The sequence below is a fragment of the Gavialis gangeticus genome, unplaced genomic scaffold, assembly GCF_001723915.1.
Source record: "Gavialis gangeticus isolate Ggan-Ray unplaced genomic scaffold, GavGan_comp1, whole genome shotgun sequence".
NCBI lineage: Eukaryota > Metazoa > Chordata > Crocodylia > Gavialidae > Gavialis > Gavialis gangeticus.
In genome coordinates this window covers 16,726,929-16,733,314 of record NW_017729015.1, presented here as the reverse complement: position 1 = coordinate 16,733,314, position 6,386 = coordinate 16,726,929, and the positions used below count along the sequence as shown (strand labels likewise).

The 6,386-nt window shown below is 44.7% G+C and overlaps 1 protein-coding gene across 1 annotated transcript in view; it reads right to left on the bottom strand.

Annotated features, from left to right (window-relative positions):
* RCAN3 (RCAN family member 3) overlaps nucleotides 1–2,856 on the bottom strand; it is a 31,113-nt gene extending 28,257 nt beyond the window's left edge. The window contains exon 1 of the mRNA XM_019512418.1: nucleotides 2,744–2,856. The gene's annotated coding sequence lies outside the window, so the exon portion shown is untranslated. The remainder of the gene's footprint in view (nucleotides 1–2,743) is intronic.
* Nucleotides 2,857–6,386: the final 3,530 nt, after the last annotated feature.

The following is a 6,386-nucleotide window of genomic DNA, read 5'->3' as shown; positions in this document are numbered from 1 at the left end:
GCTTCAAATACAAAACAACTTCAACATATTGCAAACAGACTGGAGCAATAACAGCCACCAGTTACTATAAAACTTTACCTGATTTGTGAAATGACAGCTTGGCTCTGCAAAATGCTATGGAAGAAATACAATGGGGGAGGGGAGGGATGAAGGATGGTAGCAGTTAGTCATCTTATTGCCATGACGCCTAACTTTTTCTCTCAACTAGTGATGAAAAATGGTTACCCGAGATATGTTTTTGTTCCTTTATGGTATAAAAAAGGCAGCATGAGTAAGCAGTGGAGGCATGTGTGACTTTCCCTTCAGCTTCTGCAAGCTGAACCAAGATTTAGCACCTAGTCTTGTGCCAATCCTAGCCAAAGATGAGCTTTAATAAATCTTTTCTTTGTGGTTAGATGAACCAAGAAGTAAACTCCTAACAGCAACACTTACAGCACTGCATAACTTACATTGAAACAAACACTCCTCGCAAATGTAAAATAAATCTGAAAGGCTGTGGTCAAGTAGCTCACAGATGCATCTGTCACTACTTTTTTGTGGAAAAGCACAATGTACTCTCAATTCTAACATCAGAACGGAGCTACAATTCCGGCGTTTAGTTTTCAGAGGGTGCCTGTTTCTGAAAAATTTCCAAAAAAAGTATAAAATAAATAAATAATAATAAAAAAAAATATCAGTACTTGATCACTATTCTGGCTTTGCAGTAACCATTACATTTTACTACCAGAAAATTTCAAACCTGTGGAGTGCTCCACTAAATTTAGAATGGGACAAACAAATAAAAATGATGCATACATTTTACTTAAGAATTATCACTACACATGATATCCAGGGAAAGTTACATTTTAAGCTTACAACAGAGGTATTTTGCAAGGTCTTTTAAAGATATTAATAAAAACAGGAAAGAGGAGCAGGGTCTAGTGGTCTGAGCCCTGGACCGGGCTCAGCAGAGCTTTCTCCCGCACTCCATCTCGCATCACAATTTGAAACAAATCACAATCTTTATCTACATGAGGGTTTCTGCAGTCGTCATCTAGATCAACATCAAACAGCAGTTATTATGCTTCAATGGGCTTTAACATCCAAATGAAACAATTAGTCTAGAAATGCAGAAACAAACAAATCCATTTTGTGCGTGACACATAACCAGGCAATTACTTTCTTTGCTAACATGTTGCTTGAGCGTGTGCTCACTGTCTCTATCCTTCTCAGTCACGTTTAGATCCTTAAGCGGCCCGATGTGCTCTGAGACAGCATAACGACGTGGATCCTGCAAAGCATCCGCCTTAGTCACTTCAACGCTCCAACCTCTTACTAATTTCTTTACTCTGCTGAAATATAGTATTCTGTTTAACACTTAAACACCTTGGAAACACCAAAAAAATGTTGCTTTTTTCCCCCAGGCTTCAGATCATTATGAGGTGCTGCATCACACTGTCAGCAATGAGGATTTGGAGAGATCCTCATACTTTTGCTCTTGCACCAGGGCTAGAATCGACAGGAGGCCACCGGTGTTTTTATTGTTACGTTGTCTAGGCCAGCAGTTCTCAACCTTTGGCACCTTACATCCCACCAGCCCACTTTGTCAAAAAACCCTGGTCCCACCATGATAAAAACAAAACCCTGCTCTTGCACCTTTCGAGATATCTGTTGATTCATCTACCTGAAGTGCAAACAACTTTGATTTTTTCAATCAGGCAATGAGTTGAAGTCCCACCTACACGATCTTCGTGTCCCACCAGCTGAGAAACACTGGTCTAGGCTGACTTTGAGTACTGGGAGCCAACTGTGAGGAACAACACTACCAACTCACCGGCATACAGTTAAACAGGTCTATTAACATCTTCCAGGGATAGTGGAATCATCCAAAATTTCCCCAAAATCATTAGTGTTTAGCTCACCGCATCTGTTTACGAACAACCCTGGATTTCAATGAGCGGACTCACCCGAGTAAAGCGAAAGGTGTTTATGTGCCTTGCAATATGCCAACACCCACATTTAGCTAACAAGATATGGGGAGTCAAGAAGGGGTGGATGCACAACAGGGCAGGCAGACGGCTGCCCCTGCGAAATGACCAATTACTGATCAAAGGGATGCGCTAGTGTAATCAATGGGGTGCGTGCAGGGATAAACTCTCAAGAAATGACTACTTTGTAATTGATGGGAAGGGGTAAATCCTTGGGAAACGACTAATTTGTAATCAACGGGATGTGTGCAGGGGATAGTCCTCACGAAAGGACTAGTGTAATGCATGAGATGTGCGCAGGGGTAAATGCTCAAGAAACGGCTAATTTGCAATTCATGGGATGGTGTGCAGGAGTAAAGGGGTAAGTCTTCAAGTAACAACTGATTTGTAAGCAATGGGATGCGTGCAGGGGAAAAGGGAGCAAGTCCTCAAGAAATGACTACTTTGTACTGTATGGGATGCGCGCAGGGGAAAGGGGTAAATCCCCAGGAAACGAGTAATTCGCACTCGAAGCGATGCGCGCAGGGGCGAGTCCTCAGGGAAGGGCTGGTGTAAGCGATGGGATGCGCGCAGGGCGAAGGGGTAAATCCTCAGGGAAGCACCCATGCAGCCGCCGCGGGTCGCGGAGGCCGGGAGGACGCGCACAAGCCCCTGCCCGAGGCCGGGTCGCGGGACGGGGCGAGGCGGCGGGTTAGGGACACGGGCCCGGGCAGGGGGACATGCCGGTGGGGGCCGCCGGCAGACACACGCCGCACCCCATCCCCGGCAGCACTCACCGTGCCCGGCCGCGGCGCAGGCCCGTCCCGTCCCGGAGCCGGCAGCGATGACAGCTGCTGAGGGAGCCGCCGCCGCCGCCCCTCCCCCGCCAGCTCTCCCGGGGGAGGAGGGGAGGGGATGCGCGCGGCTCCGCGCACCGCGTCGCCAGGGGAGGGGAGGGGAGGGACCCGGATGAGGGGCTGTGCGCATGCGCCTCGCCTGGGCGGAGCAGAGGGTAAGCTCCGCCCACCGCAGGGCTGGGGTGGGGGGTGCAGTGTGGGCGTCCACACGTGTGATGCCCTCGCTCAGCTTGCTGGGGACACGTGTGACCTGCCCGCGCCCCGCACACGCACACTGCAGAAGTAACAGGAAAACAGAATAAAGAGCGTCAGGAGCGAGAGAGGCTGCTAGGCTGTGCGTGCAAGAAAATTTGCAAAGAACATTTCCTCCCCCCCCGTTTAATAAATACCCACCCAAAGACTCCATCCGGGAGGGGTTTTTCAACCCGGAAGCTTGCTGAGAAAACGTTTTTCCAATTGCTGAAGTAGGTCTAATAGAAGATATCGGATCCACCCAAAAAACCGCATTGCCGACGAGCCTCTCAAAGAGCAGGAGATTTGGCCCCACGGAAGTGGGGGGCATGTTGCTCTGGCACGTCTCAAGCCGCAGAGCCCCTCCGCTGTGGGCGCTGTTTTGTCCGGCTCCCTCGCTCAGAGTGTCTGTGTCAGGACGGGGATCAAATGGCAGGATCCGGGAGCTGCAGGAGCCCCTTAACCAAACACAAAACTGGTCCCACCATGGGATCCAACCAGTGGGTCTCAACATTTTTAGACCTGAGGATCCCCTGGGAAAATGCCAGCTCTTAAGGTTCACCCTTTTGTACTTGACCACAGAAAAATCATAGAGCAGTTTTTTTTTCTGTTGCAAAGACCCCCAGTGAAGGATTTGTATTTGAAATCTCTGGGTTTATCTAGTGAATCATAGATTTATAGATGCTAGGGTCAGAAGGGACCTTAGCAAATCATTGAGTCCAACCCCCTGTCCCAGGCAGGGAAGAGCACTGGGTTAGATGATCTCAACCAGATGCATGTCCAGCCTCCTCTCAAAGACCCCCAAAGTAGGGGAGAGCACCACCTCCGTTGGCAGCCCAGTCCAGATTTTGGCAACCCTTACTGTAAAGAAGTTCTTCCTGATGTCTAACCTAAATCTGCTCTCCACCAGTTTGTGGAGAAATGTTTGTAAACCGAAAGGTGCAAACATTGCATAGATGTATGTGGTAGTCATGTTGGTCTGAAATGAAAAGAAATGCAAAAATCTAGAACTCTTGGTTCCAAAATGATACCTTTTATTAAACCGACTGACAAATTGCACAAAAAAACCAAAATTTTCTGCAAGCTTTCGGGCGCTTGCGGAATTTTTTTTTTTTTTGCAGTTTCTTGGTTGGTCTAATAAAAGGTTTCATTTTGGAACCAAGAGTTCTAGATTTTTGCATTTCTAACAATGCATGGCAGTCCACAGCACCCTTGAAAGGATCTCAAGGCATCCCAGGGTGTCACAACTCCCTGGCTGAGAATCACTGGCCTAAACCAGGTGCCCAACCCCTGTGATATACTGTGGATACACAGTAGATAGATGGATAGCTAAGCTAACTGGAGGCAGTATTTAGCTGTGAAAGGAAAATAATACGTAGCCATGATAGGCACATAAAACTGTTGCTTGCTTCATTTCAGCAACCCTAAAACCTATTTTTTTATCAGCTTTGTTCTCAGCCAGGAGCCACAGGGGAGAGAAAGCAGCTGGGATTTTGATCCCATAGGCTAAAACTTCGTTTAAATACTTTCTTCTATATAGCCAAAGGCAAAAAGGAATGTAAGTATGATCTTCCCTACTTGTTTCCCCATTTATGTGTGTTCAAAGAATGGCCTTTCTTCTGTGACAGAAGGCACAAATGATAAAGTGTTTTTCAGAAAGGCAATCCTAATCTCACTCCTATACACATGGGATTTTGCAGTTTAGATGCTGCATGAACCAGGGCAGTTAATTGGTTATTCTTAATTATCCTAGCCTTTTTGGCTATGATCACATGCAGCTTTTAATTTAATACGCACTTCTTCTTCCAGGGACACCAATACATTCTGCACTGATATGCAGACTAATAAATCTAACTTTTTTCCTCCATCTCTCAGCTGATTTTATGAGGCCTTGTCTATATATATATCTACAGTATTCCTGAAATAGAACTGGATTACTATATCTTTATAATATAGATAACAGAGTTATAGTACTAGAAGAATTGACTGCATATAGCAACACTCTGTTGAACAACAATATTGTATCCAACTGGTGCCCAAGGAATTGGTCCTATATATTTTAATATGACATGCAATGGTCCCTGTCAAATGCCTTTTCACCACCAAGGCATGTGGTTCCCATTGTTTTTTCTGCTTGCATTTAGGTCCCCAAAGGCTATATTTAATTAAGAATATTCTCACAGTTCTCTTCTGTTCATCCTCCTGGAATAAAACCCATATGGTCAGTGTTAATTAGGTTAGCAAGCACTCTAAGCCACATTGCCAGGATTCTAAATTTATGTCATCCACATTTCATAATGGCACTAGTGGAAAATTCCCAGAAGCCATCAAGTCCTTCTAGACTTGAAATCAGAGACATGATATTCTAGATCTGAAAGGTGGTTTCCGGCCGCAGTATGGTGTTCCTAATCATTACAGTGAGGTAATGGGTTGGTACTGACTCATAGGGACGTGTACTACTGTCTCAGCGCTGGTATTGCCAAATCATGAGTCAGGTTGCCAAAATAATAAAATAAAATAAAAGGAGATAGGCAAATAAATCCTGGGGTTTTTTTTAAATCTTTGCAGCACACTTAGATCACATTTTCAAACATTTCTCTGCAAACTGAGGCTAGGAACTTTCTTCGTTTAACCTGTAAATCAAGGTTCTTCTGTAATGACACAATTCCCAGAGCTGGTCTTTTCAGTCCATACTAAATATTGTGAGACTTGCAATAAACCAGGGAGAGTTGATACCACTGCAGTTCCCCAAACAAGCTTCAGCACTTTGGATTTCCGTAATAGCAAACTGTCCAGCAGTAGATTTTCCTCATTGAGCATGTGATACAATCTATTGTTATACACCTGAACCCTGTCTTCACTATTCCTAATTCAGTCATACTTAACGATCAAGCAATTTGTAGATTTTTACCAGAAGGTTTTATTAAGTTTTATTTTTAAAGAGCTCACCTGAAAGACAAGTATTTAAATAAACGTGCAACACGGCTTATGAAAAATCAAGCAGTTATCCTCATATGCCATAATGTAAAGCTCAGTTTATTTACATGTTTTAACGTGAACAAACGAACATGGTAGGCAAATCATGTTGTACATTCAGCCAACATCAGACCTGTACTCCACAGCATAAAATTACATGTGAATTATGCATTTAGCATATATGTAAGTGCCCCGGTGCACTGAAAAACCACACAGTGCAAAGACAATGGATGTCAGTCTCACCTATAATGCAGCTAGGAAAAGAGTTGAGGGTCATTTCAGTCAAAGAGGCAATAATCAACTGGTTTCTATGCACGCTTGGGAGACAAGTTCTGAAGCTCCAACTGTGACCAGTGAGTTTTGACAGTGCTGTGTA